Source organism: Muntiacus reevesi, chromosome 2 (assembly GCF_963930625.1).
Source record: "Muntiacus reevesi chromosome 2, mMunRee1.1, whole genome shotgun sequence".
In the NCBI taxonomy this organism is placed as follows: Eukaryota; Metazoa; Chordata; class Mammalia; order Artiodactyla; family Cervidae; genus Muntiacus; species Muntiacus reevesi.
The window spans coordinates 245,401,451-245,426,065 of NC_089250.1; positions in this window are offsets into that span (position 1 = coordinate 245,401,451).

Sequence of the window (24,615 nt, forward strand, 5' to 3'; positions counted from 1 at the left end):
TTACATTGGCATTATGTGTTTGGGGAAGGAAGACTTCAGAGGCAAGTTACCATTTTTCTCACATCATGTCGAGACCACATGTTCTCAGGATGACTTATCACTATTGATATTACCTCTGGTCACCTGGCCGAGATAGTGCTCGTTAGGTTTCTCTACTATGAAGTCATTCTTTGTGCCCTTCTTTCCAAACTGCAACCTTCTGATGGCAGTCACTGTGCACAGACCACACTTAGGGAGTCGGGAGTGCTATGTAAAAAGTCTGGAATTCTTATACACGGAGAGATGTGTCTGTTTTCTCACCCTGACGTATATATCCATTGACTTATTGGTATCAGTATGGACTCATCAATGCTTACTTCATACTCAGAATTTTAATCCAAGATTGTTTTGTTGCTCAGACTATTTCAGCTTTGGTTACTGGGAGCTCTTTCAGTTGGTCCCCGTGTCCCTTTGACCTACCCCCATTATAGATATTTATTTTTAGCACTCTTTTACTTTCTGAAGCTCCCAGTACATCCTGAATATTTTCTTTCGCTGCCCTAGAATTATTCGTTTTACCAAGAAGCCCTGTTTCTTTTCACTGGAAAATGGTATCAGAAATCAGGATCTAGGGGTTTGGTGTGTGCTCACTGTCACTAGGGTGTCATCGCTTCCAGGCTCTCAGCCAGCAGAGCAGGGGAAATATGCGTGTATCCTAAAACTGTGTGTATGCATGCATCTATACATATTTCTCTGTGTAACTACCTGTATGTAAAGCTGAGCGTGAACGCTCGCTGACATCTCTGGCTGTAATCCATCGCCCCATAGATCCTTCTGGCCTCTTCCCTTTGCTTCTGTGTAACCCCCCACTCCACAGTGAGCAGCCTGTCTGCTGTTTGCCATCTTAACTGTTGGCGTCGTCTGACAACTTAACTGTTCAGTTCACATGTGTTGTGCTACGCGATCAATCAGCCTCCCCCGTGAAAAATGGCTTTATTGATGGGAGAGCACAGTGCTGCGTACAGCTCTTTCTATCTCTACCTTACAGACTCCACTCCTTTTCAGTTACTTCGGTCACCCACTTTTTCTCTACCCCTGTCAAATGAGGTTAGTTCGTATATTTACAAAGTGATTAGATTCTTTTTATCACATTATGTATTTCATTCTAGGATCCCCTGAACTCCTAAGTGGTATTTTAAAAATTTACATATGCTAAAGTTCATTTCTGTGCTATAAAGTTCTCTCGGTTTTAACAAATGCACCATATCTTGTATCTACCATTACAGGATCACACAGAAGAATTTTACCACTTTAGGAAGTCTTGCTCTTCACCTACTCAACAGTATCCCTTTCACCCACACCTCTGGCAACCGCAGATGATATCCTTTTTCAATAGTGTTGCCTTTTACAGATTATTGTATACTTGGGCTCATACAACATGTAGGCCTTTTAGACCAGCTTCCTTTACCAAGCAATATGTATTTAGATTCACTTCTATTTTTGTAATTTTTTAATTCACTTCCTTTTAATGAGGAATAATATTACATTGTATGAATTTACCACAGTTAATGTTTTTGTCCATTTATCTACTAAGGGGCATACTGGTTTTGGGGAAATGGCACACACTCTAGTCCCTACTAATTTTTTTTTATACCACATTACCTGTGTCCTGAGAAGGCTGTAGGCAGGTAAGTAACAGAACCAGACATGAAACAATGGACTCGTTCCAAATAGGGAAAGGGGTATGACAAGGCTGTATGTTGTCACCTTGCTTATTCATTTTCTCTGAAGAGTACATCATGCAAAATGCTGGACTGGATGAATCACAAGCTAGAATCAAGATAGATGGGAGAAATATTAATAACCTCAGATATGCAAATAATACCACTCTAATGGCAGGAAGCAAAGAGGAACTAAAGAGCCTCTTGATGAAGGCAAAAGAAGAGAGTGAAAAAGCTGACTTAAAACTCAACGATAAAATAACAAAGATCATGGTATCCAGTTCCATTACTTTATGTCAAATAGAAGGGGGAAAGGGGGAAACAGTGATAGATTTTCTTTCCTAGGGCTCCAAAATCACAGAGGAAGGTGAATGCAGCCAGGAAATTAAAAGATGCTTGCTCTTCGGAAGAAGAGCTATGACAAACCTAGACAGCATGTTAAAAAGAAGAGACATCACTTTGCCAACAAAGGTCCATATAGTCAAGCTATGGTTTTTCCAGTAGTCATGTATGAGTATCAGAATTGGACCATAAAGAAGGCTGAGTGCCAAAGAATTGATGCTTTCACACTGTGTTGCTGGAGAAGACTCCTGAGAGCTCCTTGGACTGCAAGGAGATCAAACCAGTCAGTCCTAAAGAAGATCAGTCCTGAATATTCATTAGAAGGACTGATGCTGAACTGAAACTCCGACACTGTAGCTATCTGATGCGAAGAACTGACTCATTTGAAAAGACCCTGATGCTGGGAAAGTCTGAGGGCAGGAGGAGAAGGAGTTGGCAGAGGATGAGATGGTTAGATAGCATCACCAACTCAATGGACATGAATTTGAGCAAACTCTGGGAGATAGTGAGAGCCAGGGAAGCCTGGAGTGCTGCAGTCCATGGAGTTGCGAGGAATCAGACGCGACTTTATGGCTGAGCAACAACAGGGTACAGTGGGGTACAAGAGTACAATAGTCTCTTGTACCTTTACATTCCTCATATATGTATATATATTTGTTAAAACTGGCTGGATGTTTTGAATAATATAATATGGGAGTTCTAGAATTCAGACACTCCCCCTTCAATAGTGGTTTGTTATAGCTACTTTGTTGTGGATGGTGGTGGTTTTGTGATTTTCTAGACTATTTTTGTAAATTCTATATTATTTCTCATGTGTGCACACTGAAGTCTGGGTTCCATTTGCTTACTGGTTGTCTAGTGTTTTGACAGAGTTTCTTTAAACACCTGACTCCACAGAAAAGGGAAAAAAAGAAAAGGCCGCATTTGCAGTCCTCTCCAACAGACTCCGTGCTGGAGCACCCCGTCAGGGCTTAGAGAGTCTATACACAGCCCTGCCTCAGTCTTCACTGCCCACGGTGCAGAGTCTGGAGGTCGGCTGGAGGAGAAAGTTTAAGTCTTCTTGGGCTTTCCCTGAGCATGTTTTCAGCCCTGGACATGAACTTGACCTTCTCTATTACCTCACATATAAAAGCAAAAGTGTTAGTTGCTCAGTCGTGTCTGACTCTGTGACACCAGGCTCCTGTGTCCGTGGGATTCTCCAGAGAAGAACACTGGAGTAGTTTGCTATGCCCTCCTCCAGGGGATCTTCCTGACCCACGGATTGAGCCTGGGTCTCCTGCATTGCAAGCGGATTCTTTACCGTCTGAGCTACTAGGCAAGCCCCTGACACATGAAGAAGTTTCTCCAAGCCCTTCCTCTCCCATGCATCTCTTTCCCCAGCCTTTGGTTTCTGCTCTCCTCCAGCAGCAGACCTCACATTCTCACTTGCTTTTCAGTCAGAACAAGCCCAGTTCATCCTCTGTATCCCTGTGTCCCATTTGAGGCCATAATTCCTCCTGTGGTCAGAGCTATTCACAGTGCTTTAGTGTACCCTTTCCTGTTTTCTAGAAGTTCTAGATGTTGACAGTTGCCACATTTATTATTGTGCAGACCTTACTATGCATCTGTTTTAGTGCACCATAAATTGTAATGGAAAAATAAGCCCTGGGGAGATCATGGAGCAAGTGTCTTTTTTGTTGGTTTAACACTTAGGTAAGCCCTAAACCCATTTAGGGGCTTCCCAGGCAGTGCTAGTGGTAAAGAATCCTTATGCCAATGCAGGAGACATGAGACTCAGGTTCACTCCCTGGGTCAGGAAGATCCCTTGGAGGAAGGCATGGCAACCCACTCCAGTATTCTTGCCTGGAAAATCCCATGACAGAGGAGCCTGGCAGGTTGCAGCCCATAGAGTTTCAAAGAGTTGGACACAACTGAATAGACTTAACATGCATGCAAACCCATTTAGATGTCTCCCACTTGAAGCCAGAAGGAAGCAAGACATGCAGATGTGTGATATGGTCACTGAGAGGGGATGGAGTCAGCCGCCATCAGAGTTTCCTGCTATGTTCTAAACTTCACTGCCACTATCTCCCGTCAGTATCTGTCAGCTTGTCTCCCTGCCTGCTGCCTGTGTATCAGTCAGTCTCGTCACCTCCATGATGGTTTCTGCCTTCTACACTGCCTGGCAGTGATACCTGAAGGGAGTGGCCTCAGGGCCCCCACTCACGGTCTTGCTGACTTGTCTCTTTCTTGACTGTACTTGTGTTCCCTTGAGTCACTGTTTTGGTACTGAGGTGCTTTTACTGTGTGTCCACCATATCACAGTTTCTCCTAGCCTCTGCCCAAGGCCACTGCATTCAGAAACGTTGGCATCTGGACTGGCCGAGTCACCTCTGCCAATGTCACCATCAATGCCTTTCTCTCCCAAAGGTGGTAGTGATGCTTCCATTTCAATCTTTGGAGAAAGATAAAAATGAAGTGGCAAGTGGGACGCTCCAGAAACTCTTGTCATTCCTTTCCTATTGCTCCTTCTCAGTGTCTTGCCTACTAAAGGCATCTTGGGAATCTCCATCTTTTTTATTCCTACTTGAGGGCATTCATAGGGTTCTCTAACTAGAGTAGGATCAGGAATCAGGTAAGAAACAAGTCACTTGAGTTTCCTTGTGTGTATTAGACAGAATCTTTACTCTTTTATTTCTGCCTTGCTTATGAGTGGGAATTTATTCAGCCTCAAGTCAATTCCAGGCAAACGCTCTATGGTGCTCTTTCCATAGATCATGTTCTAATATGTTTTTTCAGCTTCTTAAAGTCCAGTCCCTCACAGAAAGGACGTATTCCCGGGCCCATGGGTGTGGCCTCTGAAGACAGGTATAGATTTCTGTACGTGGACTAATCATCCCTAAATTGCCAAGTCAATGCTTATAAAATTGGCTGCAGTTTTCCTGTGATATCTTTATGTTCACCCTTGCTTTCCAACAACATGTTTTTTGCACAGCAATTAGAGTAATCTTTGCAAAATGTCAGATTGCATCGCTCCTCTCCTTAAACCCCTCCACCAGCTTCTCCTTTCACTTCAAGGAAAAGCTAAAGTCTTCCTCACCACCTACAAAGTCCTACATAATGTTGTTCCCATTAACTCTTTGAAATTACCTCCTGCTGTTGTTCCTTTTTTCTTTGAGGATGGTAGAGGGCTTTACTGTTTTTTCTTTTTAAATTAATTTTTCCTGGAGTATAGCTGATTTACAGTGTTTCTGCCATACAGCAAAGTGAGTCAATTGTGCGTATACATGTATCTGCTCTTTTGAATTCTCCTCTCATGTAGGCCATTGCAGAGTATTGTGTTCCCTGTGCTATATAGTAGGTTATTAGTTATCCATTTTATATATAGTCGTGTGCATATGTTAGTCCCAGCGTCTCAACCCATCCCTCCCTTCCGTCTTGTAACCATACCTGCGGTTGTTTCCTGTGTCTTCACTCCATGTTGCTCCTTGATCATGCTGAGTGTGCCCTTACATTCAGGTTTTCTTTCATCCAGGAATGCCTTTCCCCATTTATATACCTACCTCATTCCTTCACTTCCTTTAGGTCTTTTCTCAAATGCTTCCTAAATGTAGAAGCCTTCCATTACCACTCTTATATAAAATAGTGACCACTTCTCTCCCTGCCCCCAGCATAGCACTCTCTTTCCAAGTTGTCCTGATGTAACATTTTCCACAGCAGTGATCATCTTCTGAAATGCTACAGATTTCTTTCTTTATTGAATGATGAGGTCAAGGAATTAGTTTTAATCACTGCTGCTTCCTTAGAGCTTGGCATATACTAGGCACTCAGTGTTTATGAATGAATGAATGACTGCAAGTATAAGTGAATTCATGTATGAATGCGTGAATGGTTTCCTCAACCTGACTTAGTGTTGGATAGGCAGTGCCTCAGTCTTACTCATATTTGTACCTGCTAACGTAGTGAAGTCAGTAATGAGTAAATGGGTGTTTGCTGGTGTCACATGGTCACCCAAACACTGTTGGGAAAAAAAAAGAAGCTACAACTATTGTCTTCCAGCTTGAGACCTAGTTGAACAACTTTCTACATTAAAAAAAATAATAATAATTCTGAATTATTCAGTACTCATGATGTGCTGAAATGAGAGTGAAGGTGTTGAAGGTGAATGAAGGTGATGATCAGATGTCCACACAGGGTGTCTCTGGGCCGTAAGCCTGGGTTTGACCATCCAGAGTTAGTGTGTTGCCTCAGCATCACAGGCTCAAAAACAATGTCAGGGCATTCAAAGGTAAGTGGCTACTTGGGACTGAGTCACACTGGCCAGCATCACAAGAGACCAAAGAAGAAATTCACAGGCCAACATATTAATTTACAACTATGTATTTGTGGTTTACACCTTGCAAATAATCAAAATATATGCATCTGTGATTCCAAGTAATTCATGTCAGATTTTTCAGTTGTTCCAGCTTGAACAGCAATTAGACAAAAAGCAAAAATAATAGTGACAAATACATTCTCAGTTTATATTATTCTCAATATATTAGGTATGGAGATAGCTCTTGGACTGTCCCTTAGTGTCCAGAATATGGGTCTGTGCTCTATTTGGTATCTCTTTCCCTGGACAGTTAGTTCTGAGTCAACTCTGATGAAGTATTATTCTACCATTTTTCTTCTTGGATACAGAAATACCCTACTCCTTTTTTTTTTTTTTTTTAAATATACTCTCCCACCAGATTTAATACTACCAAATGACTAGACTACAGAATTCTTTTACATCCTTCCAAACCTTGACTGAATTTCTAAGCACATCTGTTCTTGCTTTCAAATTGGAATAAATCTGGTCTGTAAAGAAAATTCCTTCGGTGACTAATCTTGTGAATTTTGTAAGTTGACTTCTCATAGGACAGCTAAAGCTCCACTTTTGGGGACTCTGATCCTTGATCATACATTGCTTAGTTACCTTGATTCACTCTCCAAATCCACATTTCCTTATAATGTCTACCAACTGACCCAATTACATTATAGTTCATGGATAGTTCTAGGTGATATAAGCATTTTAGCATGCTCATTAACCACCATAATGATTTCAAGATCATGTCTTGGCTTCCTACTCAAAGTCAAGGTGTATACTCACGCCCTTAGAAGTCCACTGCCTGTGATCACAGTAGATTATGTCCTATCCAGAGATCAGGCCAAAATCAACAGATAAAGATAACTTGAATGCTAGACCTGAACAGACCTCACTCTCTTTGGGAAATTACTTTGCCTGGGTAAATCCAGTTTCTTTTGGGCCTTTGACAATAATTATGCTTGGATGACACTGAATCAATCTATTGAATTGTTTCCACCTTCCTGATCTTACTTTTATTCACCCCAAGGAAAACTGTGATCTATATATGAGTACTGAGAAGCATCATAGTATGGTAGGAAAGAGAAGACTTGAATCAATAAAACCCAGGGATGCACATATTGCATTGTCTCATATGGATTGTACGATCTTGCTCGAGTGAGTTAAAACCTCTGAAATTTAGTTTCCTCACCTTTAGAAGGAGTGCAAACACATATCTTTCACAGAATGGCTGGGAAGATCCAGAGACTTGATGTTTAATGTACCTGGTCCACTGCCTGGGCCCCAGTGGGTTCCCTGTAGATGCTATTCTGCTTGCCCGCCCCTCTCACCGCCTGTTTAGTGTGGCACTCAGAGGCAGCTGTGCCTGTTGCCCCCACGTAGGCATCTGTGATTGCAGAATGACAAAAACCTTGTGTTCCCAATGCAGCCAGTGCTCTAGAGGTCTGGTTGCCTGTGTGGCAGACACTCTTCCCAGGTCTCATACCTGACTGCATCCCCACAGGGCCCCTCACAGCCCTTCACTTATGTCTGTCCCATAGCACTTACTGAATTCTCCCAGACTCACATGCCTGGTGAAACTGATGAAACTGCCTCTCCCCGACCCCCCAGATAGGGAAACTGTGCTTTTCACTTCTCCACAGCCTGCAGTGTGATACCTGGAATATAGCAGATGTTAAGAAAGGGTAATGAAGCAGGACTCAGACCAGAATTGACCAGCTGTTTAACTTGGCTTTCAGATCTGGTCAGTTTTTCGGTTCTGTCTTGTGATTGTCAACTTGTCAATATCTCAGTCTGAGGGGTTCTTGAGTCACAAAACCTCTCCTGAATGCCAAGACTGTGAGTTATCTCATGTCATCCTTACCCCAACCCTTGGAAGTAGGTGTTACTGCTTTCAGTTTCCAAACTCCAAGAGGTAACTTACCTTACCCCCAGCCAGGTCATTCTTTTGTGGTCAGCCTGACCCCCGCCCCCGCCCCCCCCCCCATAGAGGAAGAAAAGTAATTGGCATCCTAGCACCTAAATATTGCCAGACACAGTGTAGCTGCCAATAAATACGTGTAGAATGAAAGAGACATTATGCAGCAACTGAAACAGATGCTTTTTATTGTCTGTTTTGCATCTATTCAGTGAAAAACTGAAAATCGAGGGAGGTTAGTAACTTATAGTTAGTAAGTAGTAGGCCTCATGTTTTAAATGAATTCCACTTGACCAAGTACTTAACCTCTGTTATTCTGCCTAAAGAAGGACAGGTAAATATTTATGAGTAAAGGAAAAAAAAAAAAAAAAGCCCTTAGCATTATCATTCTCCATCAGCTCTGAGTATGGTTACAAATTCTTTAGCTGGCAAAAGAAATAATGGGCCATAAAACACTTACCTACCCTGGACCCTCACCTTTCATTGTTTGTATATTGCTACTTTCAAAATCATTAAGCCTGTGACTGTTCATAGGGTAATTCTGAGCATATTACAATTGCCTCTGAGTCAGAAGCCTTATATCCCAACAGCTTAAATATAACAATGGTAGATTCTTTTCAAAGGGTGCATTTTCCCTCACAGCTGCCAGCTCTGCTTTCTGTACAAACCTAAAAATAATGATCTTTCCATTATGGGAGCACTAGTATTGTTGCTCTCCCTCTTAGCTTGTATTAGTGCTTAAATTATACACCCCTAATCTCCAGGGGTTTAAACTTGGATGGGAAACTTTTCCTGAGGCCAAAAACTCGGAGTTCGCTCGGAGCAAGAGGCTTCTACTGGAGCCTCCTGCAGAGCCTGGGGCAGAACTACAGCCCCTAAATTGTCTCTGATATCATTGTTTGTCAGCTGCAAATGGTTACTGATAAAGCCTTTGTGATCAACTCTTGGTGATGGCAAACCCTCTCCTCCCTCTGACTGTCCTACTCATTAAAACAAGGCAAAAAGTGACCTCTCCTCAATTTGGCGAGGCTGCAGGGCAATCTTTATTTAAATGCTTAAATGTTGGATTTATCCTCCAAGGTGATCATTTCTCTGGTGCTGCTTTTTGCAAAAGCTTGGAGCAACCTTGCTCTAGTTGCATTTTCATTCTCGGTGGAGGCATGGACCATGGTGAGCAAACCAAGCTGTAAGACAGTGGGTTATAGAATGGGTGGGAAGTGAAGAATGGAAAGAGAAGAAGTGCAAAGGAGTGTGGGATCGTGGAGCAGTGGAGAGGGGAGGGAGGAAGCTATCACTTGAAGGGTTGGAGAAAGCTGTCTCCAAATGATCAGATCATGTAATGCGCAGGTCTTGGCATCTGAGAGCTAATATAGAGTAAAAGTGTGTTGTTTTGTTTTTTTTCCCCCTGCGAACTTATCAGGAAAAATAATTGATTTATTTTCCTTGTCCTACTTCCTTTTTTTCCTCTTGAATGTTTGAACCTGCCATTGCTTATCTATTGACAGTAGTGTATTATTGTATTATTACACATTTAGGAAGGAGATGCCAAACATTCTGTCAGTGTGGGCTCACCAGTCTGCACACAGTAATCTTAACTTTGATGGTCAGTGAAGGTTCCCCACTCCTAACTCCCTGTCTGTGATCATCTCTGGAGGAATTCTTTAATTCAGGACTTATAAAGATGGCACTATTAGCTGAGAGAAGATTGAAACACACTGGAATGAGAACCAGACATTATATAGTACACTGTTAACTGAAGCGCAATTACATATCACACACTGTAGACCACATTCTGGGTTTTTTAAAAATACTGGATTCAAATCCCTCTGGAATTGCTTAAAACAGAAGTCTGGATATTGTTGCCCATCTTCGGAGAATTCCTCCCTGTGTATTCCAGGCCAGTCCTCCCAGTTTGTTGGAGTTGCAGTGGTTGACTTCTTCAATATATATATATTTTTTAAAGCCCCGTTTAAGGACTCATTTTTTTTTTTTTTTTTTTTTTAATATTATTTTATTAGTTGGAGGCCAATCACTTTACAACATTTCAGTGGGTTTTGTCATACATTGGCATGAATCAGCCATATAGTTACACGTATTCCCCATCCCGATCCCCCCTCCCACCTCCCTCCCCACCCGACTCCTCAGGGTCCTCCCAGTGCACCAGGCCCGAGCACCTGACTCATGTATCCCACCTGGGCTGGTGGTCCGTTTCACCATAGATAGTATACAAGCTGTTCTTTCAAAACATCCCACCCTCACGTTCTCCCCCAGAGTTCAAAAGTCTGTTCTGTACTTCTGTGTCTCTTTTTCTGTTTTGCATATAGGGTTATCGCCACCATCTATCTAAATTCCGTATATATGTGTTAGTATACTGTAATGTTCTTTATCTTTCTGACTTACTTCACTCTGTATAATGGGCTCCAGTTTCATCCATCTCATTAGAACTGATTCAAATGAATTCTTTTTAACGGCTGAGTAATATTCCATGGTGTATATGTACCACAGCTTCCTTATCCATTCATCTGTTGATGGGCATCTGGGTTGCTTCCATGTCCTGGCTATTATAAACAGTGCTGCGATGAACATTGGGGTGCACGTGTCTCTTTCAGATCTGGATTCCTCAGTGTGTATGCCTAGAAGTGGTATTGCTGGGTCATATGGCAGTTCTATTTCCAGTTTTTTAAGAAATCTCCACACTGTAAGGACTCATTTTAAAACACCTCTTTTGTCGGTTAACACTGCTGAGGTGTCTTTGTCTCACATGCTCTGCAGAGGAGCCTGCCGCCTTCCAGTCTTCTTAGAAAAAGTCTGTTCTCTTCTTTCAGTATTGAGGGTTTCTTCTCGCATCAGAGAACTCTGAATCCTCTGGCCTCTGGGTTCCTCTTCCAGCGGCAGCTTCAAAACTTTGACACAAAGAGTAATTTTAAGATTGGATTCAAGCTGAAAATATATCTTCCAGTGGACACATGACTTTTGACTCAAATAATCCTTCCAACTGCGGCCTCTCAAGATAGTCTTAGATTGTCCCATGAGCTCTTTAAAAAATATCCAAATAAAGGCACATTAATGAAACAAATATTAAGTTCCCCTGAAGGAGGGCATGGCAACCTGCTCTAATATTCTTGCCTGGAGAATCCCATGGACAGAGGAGCTCAGTGGGCTATAGTCCATAGCGTCTGAAGTGACTTAGCACAGCACAGAAACTTAATTAGGCTTACTTTAGCAGCTTTTTCTTTCCTTTCATGAATACATTGTAGGCTAAGAGCACAGTTGTGGTTTATTTGGTTTTCTTTTGCTTCCCTCGTGACTCAGTGGTAAAGAATCTACCTGCCAGTGCCGGGACCACAGGAGTCACAGGTTCGGTCCCTGGGTTGGGAAGATGCCCTAGAATAGGAAATGGCAGCCCACTCCAGTATTCTTGCCTGGAAAACCCCACGGACAGAGAAGCCTGGAGGGTTACAGTCCATGGGGTCGAGAAGGGTCAGATGTGACTGAGCAAGTAGACAGCAGCAACATCCCTAGTTTATGGGTGGGCATAACTATGATAGTGCATCTCCAGGCTCTACCAAGACTACTGGGAGTCCCGGATCTCTGCCTCTTGAACAGCTTCAAAAATCATAGATTTATGTATTTATGTTGTATTGTATAAGACTGAGAATTTCATAATTTGAGTTCTGTTCCTGGGTGTCCTGTTTACTTATTATAAGACCTCAGATAAATCATTTGTTCTCTCCTAACGCTTTAGTTTCTTAATCTATGCAATAGGAGGGTGAAACTGGAAGGTCCCTCCCAATCTTCCCAGCCTTGGTTCAACATCTACTGGTACCATCTACTGCTACATCTAGCTGCTACATCCACTGCTACCATCACTCCTGTTGTTACTGTTACTAATATGACCGCCACTACTGCCCTCAGCACTGTTACTACTGCTGCTTTCTACCACTATAAACACCACTTCATATTTGCATACAGGTTTCACTTACAAAGAGTGTTTCTATCTATTCTCTGCTTTAAAAGTGCAGATCAGAGGCGGCCTGTGCCCTGGGGAAGGAGGTGAGCTATTTCCTAAATACAAGAAAAATCCTACATCTTCTTATCAGTCATGTTTTTATTCCATAATCAGTTATCACTTCCCAAAACTCTCCTTTGCATCAGCCCTACAGCTTGATTTACCTTGATTAAAAATAAAGCTAATTTGATTCTCTTGGATCTCTGTGTCCAACAGTGAGAGGACTGGCTCAGAATTCTTGGCCGCTGGCGCTGTAGCAAAGTATCGTGTTAAAATGCCATTGTTTTACCAAGCCCAAATGTTTCTACCTGGAGATTGTTATATTTAAATATTTCCTCTGAGGGACAGATATGATTGATGTTATTTGCCCTCCTGAGTATTAATGGAAATTTTCCCATGAGCTCTCGATTCGTCAGAGACAGATGACAGGCTTTGTAATAAGCAAGTTACGATGTTGCTCTGCTTCCCCAAAGTAGCCTGTGCCTCAGTGTCTTTAAGACGAAAATGACTCTCATTTCTGTTGAGATCCAGATTTATTGTGAGCTAAAGTCTGTTGTGTATTAGGTGTGTTATTTAAGATCACATAATAATTTATTGGAGGAGGGCATGGCAACCCACTCCAGTATTCTTGCCTGGAGAATCCCTGTGGTCAGAGAAACCTGGTGGGCTACAGTCCACGGGGTCCCAAAGAGTTGGACACAACTGAGCGACTAAGCCCAGCCCAGATTTATCACTAACAGACTAATTTATTTTATTTCAACCATAGTATTGAACACTTATGGATATCATTTAAAAACATCAATAGCAGTGATTAAACACATTTTTGGTTTTGAAACAGAGATGTATTTGACTCATAGAATCTCAGACACATTTGCCTCATGGGTGTCACTGATGGTATGGAAGCAGACCATGCAATGCCCTAACATGGACTCAGAGGAGTACACTTTTCAATATCCTTTGTCCCAAAGCAAGATTTGCAGAAGATTTCTCTGATTCTGGTTCTGGTCCAATACATAATAATCTCAATTTTGTGCCAAGGAATCAGACCACTCCTGAGACAAGTAGGAGAGGTACCCAGTGCAGCCTTCATCCACAGTTTGGAGGTCTCAGTCTTCAGTGATTTAATCTTCTTGCTATGGCATGATTAATTCATGAATCCCGTGATTGGTACAGCACTGACCCAGTTGAGTTCAGTCTCTCAATCGTGTCCGACTCTCTGCAACCCCATGGACTGCACGCCAGGCTTCTTTGTCCATCACCAACTCCTGGAGTTTTTTTCAAACTCACAAGCATCAAGTTGGTGATGCCATCCAACCATCTCATCCTCTGTCACCCCCTTTTCCTCCTGCCTTCAATCTTTCCCAACATCAGGGTCTTTTCAAATGAGTCAGTAATTCGTATCAAGTGGCCAAAGTATTGGAGCTTCAGCTGTAGCATCAGTTCTTCCAATGAATAATCAGGACTGATTTCCTTTAGGATGGACTGGCTTGATCTCCTTGCAGTCCAAGGGATTCTCAAGAGTCTTCTCCAACACCACAGTTCAAAAGCATCAATTCTTTGGCGCTCAGCTTTCTTTATGGTCCAACTCTCACATCCATACATGACTGCTGGAAAAACCATAGATTTGACTAGATGGACCTTTGTCAGCAAAGTAATGTCTCTGCTTTTTAACATGCTGTCTAGGTTTGTCATAGCTTTTCTTCCAAGGAGCAAGTGTCGTTTAATTTCATGGCTGCAGTCACTGGCCCAGAAGCACTGGAATCCTTTCAGGTGAATGCAGGCTATCCTGAAACCTTGACTCCAAGGAAGATGTGCTTGAATCCCTGTTGTATGGACATCCCACTGGCCAGCATCAGTTGAACAAAACATCTGTTCTGTTCAGATGTTTTGATATAATTTCTACATATAAAGGAGGAAGGGGAAAGGCAAACTATTGTAAGACAAAGGAGAATGGCATTTATTATGAGTGGTCTTTTCACCAATCAGGAAATGGAAGGAGTGCAAGTTGTACAAGATCCTCACTTGAAGATCAATAGGACAAAGAAATACTTGCCTGGATATGCTATCACCTTGCTTCAGAAAAGTAAGAACACAATGTAGTTCTATTTAAGCCTCCATGAAAACCCACTGTATCAGAATTGCGAGAGAAGAGAATTGCCAACCACAGTAGATGTCACACAGAAAATGCTGGAAAAGGGATTGCTCCCTTGCACCATTACCATCCTTGGGTCTGGCTGAACACTGTTAGCACTGCAGATGGAAGCACCACTCCTCTCCCTTTTTTTGAGAAAGGGTAACACAGTCCCCCAAGTGCCATTTGGCCTGTGGAGTTTTTAAATCTGTGCATGAGGGAACTTATGGCCCAGAATGGGCTGGGGAAGGGGAGCAGAGAGTGAGAGACAGTGAAATGAAACCATCTCACAGCTGTGAGCATGCTCTGACTCTGGCAGGCTGTGGAGAGTTTGACAGAGCTTTTCAGAAATGAAACATTTGAACTTTATGTGAACACCTGGAGTTGTCTTTGTTCAATGTGTCCCAGGGAGAAATCACATACACACCGTGTCTTCACATGTTAGCTGAACACTGTAATCACGTAGGTTGACACAACTCTGCAGTCTACGCTGGGACTCCACCTGTGAAAATGGGGAGGATAATGACTGTAATAGGATTATAGGTAGATGTCCCCAGACCATGCAGAATGCTGACAGCAGGTTTCATTTTGGATGGGGAAATGGTGACTCCTCATTCGGTACTCCTGGTTCAGAACCCTTCTGCTTCTTCCCTATGAAAGAGTCGTGTTCTTCCTGAATATGCCCTTCCTCTTTCCCTGACTGCTGAGCGCTGTGTTCCTGGTCCCCTGTGGCACTTATTTACTGGTCAAAGGCATCATTCTTTCTGAAATACTTCTCTCCTTCTCAAAAAAAGGCAGATAAGGGGGGAAGGGATAGTTAGGGAGTTTGCACTGCTCTACTTAAAGTGGATAGCCAACAAGGACCTACTGTATTGCATAGGGAACACTGCTCAACCTTCCGTGGCAGCCTGGATGGGAGGGGAGTTTGAGGGAGAATGGGAACATGTGTATGTGTGGCTTAGTCCTTTCGCTGCTCGCCTGAAACTGTCACACATTGTTAATCACCTATACTCCAATATAAAATAAAAAGTTAAGAAAATGAAAGATAAGAATATTGAGGTTCTGGAGTCCCTAATATCTTTAGAGTTAGATTTGGAGTGAAAAACATACAATAGTACAAAAGTAAACATGCAGATAATGATAAGGGAATAAAAAACAGTGAAAGAATTCTGCAGGTAGGAACTCTGTGTGTGTGTGTGTGTGTGTGTGTGTGTGTGTAAAACTCACCTGATTGGTGTCAAGTCAAGGTGTGAACAGCAAAGTGATCACATCTAAAACATGATTCTTGGGCCTCCCTTCCCAACTTCCTCAGCTCAATGAATGACCCTACAGTCCACCACCTTGGTCTGCACAGATATCTGTGAGTTTTCCTCACCCTTGCATTCCGTTTATCAACAAGCCCCTGTGAGCTCTGCCTCCTAAAATGCATCCCGTTCTTGGCCACGTCTCATCACCTCCCTTCTACCACTTTGTTTCAACCCACCAGTGTCTCTTGTGGGTTGCTACAAAAAACAAACTAACTAACTAACTAGACTCCCATCGAGTCTTCCCTCCCTGCAGTTGACTCTGTATTAAGCAACTAGCTTCCTCCCAGAGGCCTTCCTTAACTCCCGTTTATAAAATACCACTTCAGGTTCAGTAGTTAAGACTTCTCCTTCCAGCGCAGGGGGTGCAGGTTTCGATCCCTTGTCAGTGAGGTAAGAATTTCACATGGCTAGAATGATCTCTGTTCATTTCCAAGGCAAACCATTCAATATCACAGTAATCCAAGCCTATGCCCCAACCAGTAATGCTGAAGAAGTCGAAGTTGAATGGTTCTATGAAGACCTACCTGACCTTTTAGAACTAACACCCCCAAAAGATGTTATTTTCATTATAGGGGACTGGAATGCAAAAGTAGGAAGTCAAGAAGCACCTGGAGTAACGGGCAAATTTGGCATTGGAGTACAGAATGAAGCAGAGCAAAGGCTAATAGAGTTCTGCCAAGAGAACGCACTGGTCATAGCAAATACCCTCTTCCAACAGCACAAGAGAAGACTCTACACATGGACATCATCAGATGGTCAACACTGAAATCAGATTGATTATATTCTTTGGAGCCAAAGATGGAGACGCTCTATAAAGTCAGCAAAAGCAAGACCGGGAGCTGACTGTGGCTCAGACCATGAACTCCTTATTGACAAATTCAGACTTAAATTGAAGAAAGTAGGGAAAACCAATAGACCATTCAGGTATGACCTAAATCAAATCCCTTATGACTATACAGTGGAAGTGCGAAATAGATTTAAGGGACTAGATCTGACAGACAGAGTGCCTGATGAACTATGGATGGAGGTTCATGACATTGTACAGGAGACAGGGATTAAGACCATCCCCATGGAAAAGAAATGCAAAAGGGCAAAATGGTTGTCTGAGGAAGCCTTACGAATAGCTGTGAAAAGAAGCGGAAAAACAAGGGAGAAAAGGAAAGATATTTCCATTTGAATGCAGAGTTCTAAAGAATAGCAAGGAGAGATAAGAAAGCTTTCCTCAGTGATCAATGCGAAGAAATAGAGGAAAACAACAGAATGTGAAAGACTAGACATCTATTCAAGAAAATTAGAGATACCAAGGGAACATTCCTTGCAAAGATAGATTCAATAAAGGACAGAAATGGTATGGACCAAACAGAAGCAGAAGATGTTAAGAAGAGGTGACAAGAACACACAGAAGAACTGTAAAGAAAAGATCTTCACGACCCAGATAATCATGATGGTGTGATCACTCACCTAGAGCCAGACATCCTGGAATGTGAAGTCAAGTGGGCCTTAGAAAGCATCACTATGAACAAAGCTAATGGAGGTGATGGAATTCCAGTGGAGCTATTTCAAATCCTGAAAGATGATGCTGTGAAAGTGCTGCACTCAATATGCCAGCAAATTTGGAAAACTCAGCAGTGGCCACAGGACTGGAAATGGTCAGTTTTCATTCCAATCCCAAAGAAAGGCAATGCCAGAGAATTCTCAGACTCCTGCGCAATTGTACTTGTCTCACACGCTAGTAAAGTAATGCTTAAAATTCTCCAAGCCAAGCTTCAACAATACATGAACTATGAACTTCCAGATGTTCAAGCTTGTTTTAGAAAAGGCAGAGGAACCAGAGATCAAATTGCCAACATCCGCTGGATCACCGAAAAAGCAAGAGAGTTCCAGAAAAACATGTATTTCTGCTTTATTGACTATGTCAAAGTCTTTGACTGTGTGGATCACAATAAACTGTGGAAAATTCTGAAAGAGATGAGAATACCAGACCACCTGACCTGCCTCTTGAGAAACCTGTATGCAGGTCAGGAAGCAACAGTTAGAACTGGACATGGAACAACAGACTGAATCCAAATTGGGAAAGGAGTACATCAAGGCTGTATATTGTCACCCTGCTTATTTAACTTATATGCAGAGTACATCATGAGAAACGCTGGACTGGAAGAAGCACAAGCTGGAATCAGGATTACCGGGAGAAATATCAATAATCTCAGATATGCAGATGACACCACCCTTATGGCAGAAAGTGAAGAGGAACTAAATAGCCTGTTGATGAAAGTGAAAGAGGAGAGTGAAAAAGTTGGCTTCAAACTCAACATTCAAAAAGCAAAGATCATGGCATCTGGTCCCATCACTTCATGGCAAATAGATGGGGAAACAGTGGAAACAGTGTCAGACTTTATTTTTCTGGGGTCCAAAATCACTGCAGATGGTGATTGCAGCCATGAAATTGAAAGACACTTACTCCTTGGAAGGAAAGTTATGACCAACCTCAATAACATATTAAAAAGCAGCGACATTACTTTGCCAACAAAGGTCTGTCTAGTCAAGGCTATGGTTTTTCTAGTGGTCATATATGGATGTGAGAGTTGGACTGTGAAGAAAGCTGAGCACCGAAAAATAGATGCTTTTGAACTGTGGTGTTGGAGAAGACTCTTGAGAGTCCCTTGGACTGCAAGGAGATCCAACCAGTCCATCCTCAAGATCAGTCCTGGGTGTTCATTGGAAGGACTGATGCTGAAGCTGAAACTCCAATACTTTGGCCACTTCATGCGAAGAGTTGACTCATTGGAAAAGACCCTGATGCTGGGAGGGATTCTGGGCAGGAGGAGAAGGGGACGACAGAGGATGAGATGGCTGGATGGCATCACCGACTCAATGGACATGAGTTTGAGTAAACTCCGGGAGTTGGTGATAGATAGGATGCCTGGCGTGCTGCGATTCATGGGGTCCCAAAGAGTCAGACATGACAGTGACTGAACTGAACTGAACTGAACTGAGAGGCAAAAAAAACAAAAAACAAAATAGAAAGCAGAAACAGTATTGTAACAAATTCAATAAGGACTTTAAAAAAATAGCATTTCATCACTCTTTAGCGCCTTCACTTGTTTTATGTGTTTTCTTAGTGCTTACCATCATCTGGCATTATTTATTTTTCTACTTGAAAAATAGAAAAAATTTTCTACTTGAAAAATAGAATAAAAAAAATTCTACTTGAAAAATATTTTTCTACTTGAAAAATCCCTATCCTCCACTAGAACGAAGGTCCTTTGAAGCCAGACTTGAATTTTCTTATTCAAGATTATATCCCTGGAGTTTATAATAATTCTGGCACTCAATACTCAATATGATGTATTCAATAAACATTTAACAAATAAATAAATAGGTTGATTTGAGTACTTTGTGTAGTGCATTCACAGAGAATTTTTAAATTACCGTGCCCTTGTCCAGGACTCCCGGTCCAGAACCCTTCTGCTTGGTTCTCTAGGAAAGAGTCGTGTTCTTTGTTAATACACCCTTACCTGGAGAGCGCCGTGTTCCTGCTTCCAGGAATGGTGAGAGGACTAAATTATCAAGCGTATTTTGGGGCTTCCCCGGTGGCTCAGCGATAAAGAATCTGCCTGCAATGCAGGGGATGCAGGAGGCACAATCCCGGGGTCAGGAAAATCCTCTGGAGGAGGAAATGGCAGCTTACTCCAGTATTCCTGCCTGGAGAATCCCATGGACAGAGGGGCCTGGTGGGTTACAGTCCATGGGGTTGGACACAACCTGAGCACAGCACAGGAAGCATATTTTATGGTATATTTGACATTTTAATCTGTGCATTTTAGAAATGATAATGTTAATTATGATAATTGAAAATAAACCTAGCAGTAGTACCTGTTTTCTGGTTGGAATGAGAGGCTTGCTCTTTAATTGTTGGTCAAATAGAGTCCCGCAGGTAGAGTTTTTGAGGCTGCTTGAGTGTCTCTGAGTTGTTTTATTTCTTCCCCTGAAAATTGCAGGTCTGTGTTGAAATCTGAATCTTTTTACATTTGAAAGGATCAAAACATTGATAACTTACAAGCTTACAATTAATATTTCCACATTTTAAATATGCTCTTTTAATATCTTTTTCTTTGTGACTGGCTGAGGAAGAAAAAATAAAGGGTCCTTATTAGAAGACAAAGTTCTGAGACCATCTGCTAGAAATATGGACTGTTTCTCTCTCTCTCTTTTTAAAAATTTTATTATTTTTTTGATTGAAGTATAGTTGATTTATAGTGTTGTGCCAATCTCTGCTCTGTAGCAAAGTGACTCGTTATACACATATAGATATTCTAGTTATATTCTTTTCCATTATGGTTTATCACAAGACATTGAATACAGTCCCCTGTGCTACACAGTAGGACCTTGCTATTTATCCATTCTATATATTATAGTTTGCATCTTCTCATCCCACACTCTGAGTACTTCCCTCCCTTACCTCCAGGACTGTGTCTCCGTCTCCCTGGATGTAGCTTCTTTCTCATTTGTAAATGGGGGCCTTTATGTCTGGGTCGTTCAGGAAATATCAGTCTATACTATTTTCATATGAGGTCTTTTGGGAGGAAAGTCTGCCTAATTCTTATCAGTGTCTATCTCTGAGAGGCCCATTTCTGCCTGCAGCTTCTCAAACAGGTAGATGAAAATCAGTCAATCATCAATCAAACTAACAGAAAGCCATTTCACCTACGTTTGGAATCTAGGATTTCCCCAGTCCATGCCTCTGCTTCTCAGGAAGCGCTGAATGAGGGCACGAGGCGCAATCCGTGACGGTCTCTACAGCAAGCCCGGTTTTCCAGAGCTGGTGTTCAGAGCAAGCTTGTTGACCTAAGAGGATTGCCCCACGTCCTGAGATTCTCATTCTCCTCTGCCAGCTGGATGGGTATGCACGACAGCAAACATGAGGAGAGCAGAGAAACCCAGGAGGAATTTTTACTGTGGAGTTGAAACAGCATGGAAGTGAAGAGGCAAAGGACAGAACTGTAGATTATCCTATATTTAATAAGGATGGTAGAAGAAGAGTGAAAAAGAGGACCCTGAAATGGGTTGGATATAGCATTGGAGTTGGAAGAAAAAGATCTTCTCTTCTGGACTGCAGACCACTATTGCGTCTGCTTGTCTTCCTCTCCCTGTGCTGAGTCTTGCCCTCCGGGCTGTCCCCTGTCTTTTCTCAGTTAGTTCTTAGCCATGACACCCACCAACCCGGTGACTCATGTTTTAGCCTTGCTGTCCCTTGGCAAACACTACTCATGATCCCAGCACCATACACAAAATCCCAAAGCATCATATGGTCTTATAATTGTTTCTCATATAAAATCCACCCTCTAAATCAGTGTTTCTCCACATGTAGCCTGTAATCCACTTGGGACAAAATCCCCAGAGATGCTTTTTAAAATGCCGGGATTTCCCTGGTGGTCCAGTGGTTAAGAATCTGCTTTGCAGTGCAAGAACTGTAGGTTTGATCCCTGTTTGGGGAACTAAAATCCTACATGCCATGGGGCAGCTGAGCCCGCATATCACAGTCAGAGCATCCCTGCACCACCACAAAATATCCCACATGATGGATGAAGTGATGATCTTGCATGCTGCATCTAAAACCTGGTGCATCCAAATAAGTAAATATTCAAAAAATAAAATGCAAAATTTAGGGCCTTACTTCAGACCTACTGAGCCAGAATTTCTTAGGCCAGGTCCCTTCCTAGTTAAGAAGTTCCCCAGGGGATTTTTTTCTTTTTTACATTTCTTTATCAACTTATGCCATTTATTTATTTATTCATTCATGAAGTATTTATTGAGATAAATATGTCCCAGCCCCTACACCAGGGATATATGTCCCAATCACTAGCCCAGTCCCAGGGGATTTTTATGGCTCTTGTTTATTCCTGCTCCCCAAACCACAGCCATTGTCTTTGGTCTCCTTGAAGTTCCCAAGTTGAGGGTTGGAAAAGCAAAGGAGGAAAAGACCTTTTATCTGTGTGTGTGAGGATCATGGGCTTCGTTGATGGCTCAGTGGTAAAAATCCCACCTGGAAGGCAGGAATATGGGGATCAGTCCTTACGTCTGGAAGATCTCTTGGAGGAGGCCACAGCAACCCACTCGAGTATTCTTGTCTGGAGAATTCCATGGACAGAGGAGCCTGGCAGGCTACAGTTCATGGGGTCACAAAGAATCAGACACATCTGAAGTGACCTAGCACGCATGCACACACGCCCGTGAGGATCAGAGGGAATATAATTAGATAAGGAATACATTCATTAGAGCCCTCTGAATTAGTTCATTAATTGCCAGATTATAATCAGTAGAGCAGTATGGTGTTTGTGAACTTCTAAGGCTGGGAGTTAGGTTTCCTTCTCTTTGTTTCCCTAGGTTGTGGCAGAGTGCCCGGCACAGCAGGTTGTCAACCAGGCTTTGTCCACTGGAAACTAAACCGAATATGACTTCATCATCTCTGACAAGTGTAACCTAGATGCTGTCAATGGTGAAGAAATGTCAAATCAAAGTCAATAAGGCAGTTCTTGATAACTTTAAAAAAAAATTACACCAAATTAGGTGGAATTTGATGATGATGGTGGTGATTTCAATGACAGTAGTTTTATCTAACATTCGTTGAATGCAGATAGCCAATTTAAAATTTAGTCTTAATATAGTTAATCAGTAACTGTTTATTGAGTGTCTACATGTCACAGAACATTTCTGACCATTTGAGATAAGCGTCAGTCAGTGCAAAGAGTCCTGCCCTCATCGATGTCATATCCTTTGCGGTGGTGGAGAAATGATGTTATTCTTCAGTCGCTAAGTTGTGTCTGTGTTTAGTCGCTAAGTTGTGTCTGACTCTTTGTGACCTCATGGACTGCAGCATGCCATGCTTCCCTGGTCTTCACTATATCCCAGAGTTTGCTCAAACTCATGTCCATTGAGTCAGTGATGCCATCCACCCATCTCATCCTCTTCTCCTCCTGCCCTCAATCTTTCCCAGTGTCAGGGGCTTTTCCAATGAGGTGGCTGCTCCTTCACATCAGGTGGCCAAAGTATTCGAGCTTCAGCATCAGTACTTCTAATGAATATTTGGGGTTGAATTCCTTTAGGATTGACTGATTTGATCTCCTTCCTGTCCAGGAGACTCCCAACAGTCGTCTCCAACAGCACAAATTTGAAAGCATCAATTCTTTGGCGCTCAGCTTTCTTTATGGTCCACCTCTCACATCCATACATGACAATGGGAAAAATTTTAGCTTTGACTAGAGGGACCTTTGTTGGCCAAGTGATGTCTCTGCTTTTTAATATGACTTCTATGTCTAAAAATAATAAGTGCATTATAGAGTATGTTAGAAGGTGATCAGTGTCATAGTAAAAAGAAAATACCTTGAGCTAGGTGAAATGATCAAATGGATGGGTGACATTATAATATTAAATAGGAAAATAAATGCCTTATTCTCTAGTCATCAAGTCATATAGGCTTTATTGTTATTATTCCTGTTTATCAGAGTAGTAGACCAAGTTTTATACAAGTCTGTGAGTTTTACCAGGGTCACACTCATAGTAAGTGTTGGAGCTGAATTCAAATTTGAGTAGTCTCATGGCGGACTACTGAAAGTTCTAAATTTCACGGACTTCTGAAAGTTCTAATTTGTGTGCCCCATTGCCAAATGATATATATATATATATATATATATATATATATATATACACTGTCTACATTTAGAATCAGCTGTAGTAGTCTTCCAGGTTCTCCAGGGCAGGAGTAAGCAATTCCAGCTTTCATAATCCCAGGCTTTAATTGCCCAGTGGACACCAGATGCCCTCAGTCACCCGCAGAGTCTTCTATTCAAATAAGACACATGATTCTAATAAAAAATCAATAACACAAAGACCATTGCATATTTTCTCATATGCTGAAATAGGGAGGGGCTCACTGGGGTTATCACACCAGGGTGCAAGAGAACGAGAACGTGAAGAGGGTTGCATGTTTATTTTTAGTTTCAATTAATAATTTTTGCTGAGCCATCAAGTTTGGGGAGACTTTTTAAAAACGTGCAGTACAATTACTTTCTAATTGCTGGAGATGAGTAGCCATCTGAGTGCAATATTCCAGTATTTTTTTTTAATTGTGAAATTATTGGGCATTGTTTTACACACTCTGACATTTTTGTTATTACCTGAGAGAGAGAAAATGGTCTTAAGACCATGGATTGTACATGTGAAAGGAGACCTCAGAGATGGCCTTGGCCAAATTCCTCGTTTTAGAGATGGTGAAATTTAGAAGCCCTGAGAAGCAAAGCTCCATACCTGCAGTCCCTCAGACAGTGCCAAAGAGGAAATGCCACATTTAGAAAAGCATACATTACTAGCATTGGGAATCATCTTTTCCTTTCTTCTCATTCTCTAGATAAGGAAATAAATCTCGGTGTAAACTGACTACCTTTCTCATTGGAATCGAACCCAACCCATTCTCCCTGCAACCCACTGATTTTAATACAGATACAAACATGTCATTCACTTAAAACACTTCAGTGATTTTCCGTCTTCAGAATAAAGATGATTTTGTTGTCACGCACAAAAGGCTTTCTGTTATTTGTCTTGTACTTACTTTGGCAGGGACATCTCTGGGGGTTCTCCTGATATACTTGTCCTGCTGCCGTACACTCTGCTCTCCTCCGCACTTTCCGCTGCCTTGGCCTTTGTCTTCTCTTTCTGCAGGTTTCATTTCAGGTGGCATGCCTTTTCTGCCTCTCACTTTTTTCTGGGCAGATGCCCTTTTGCTGTGCATGTCTCTATCTTTCAGTTATTAAGAGTTGCTGATGTTCTGTTTGTGTCAGCCTTTCCATTACTGGAAGCCCATTTAGATCAGAGATGGTGGTTTTAC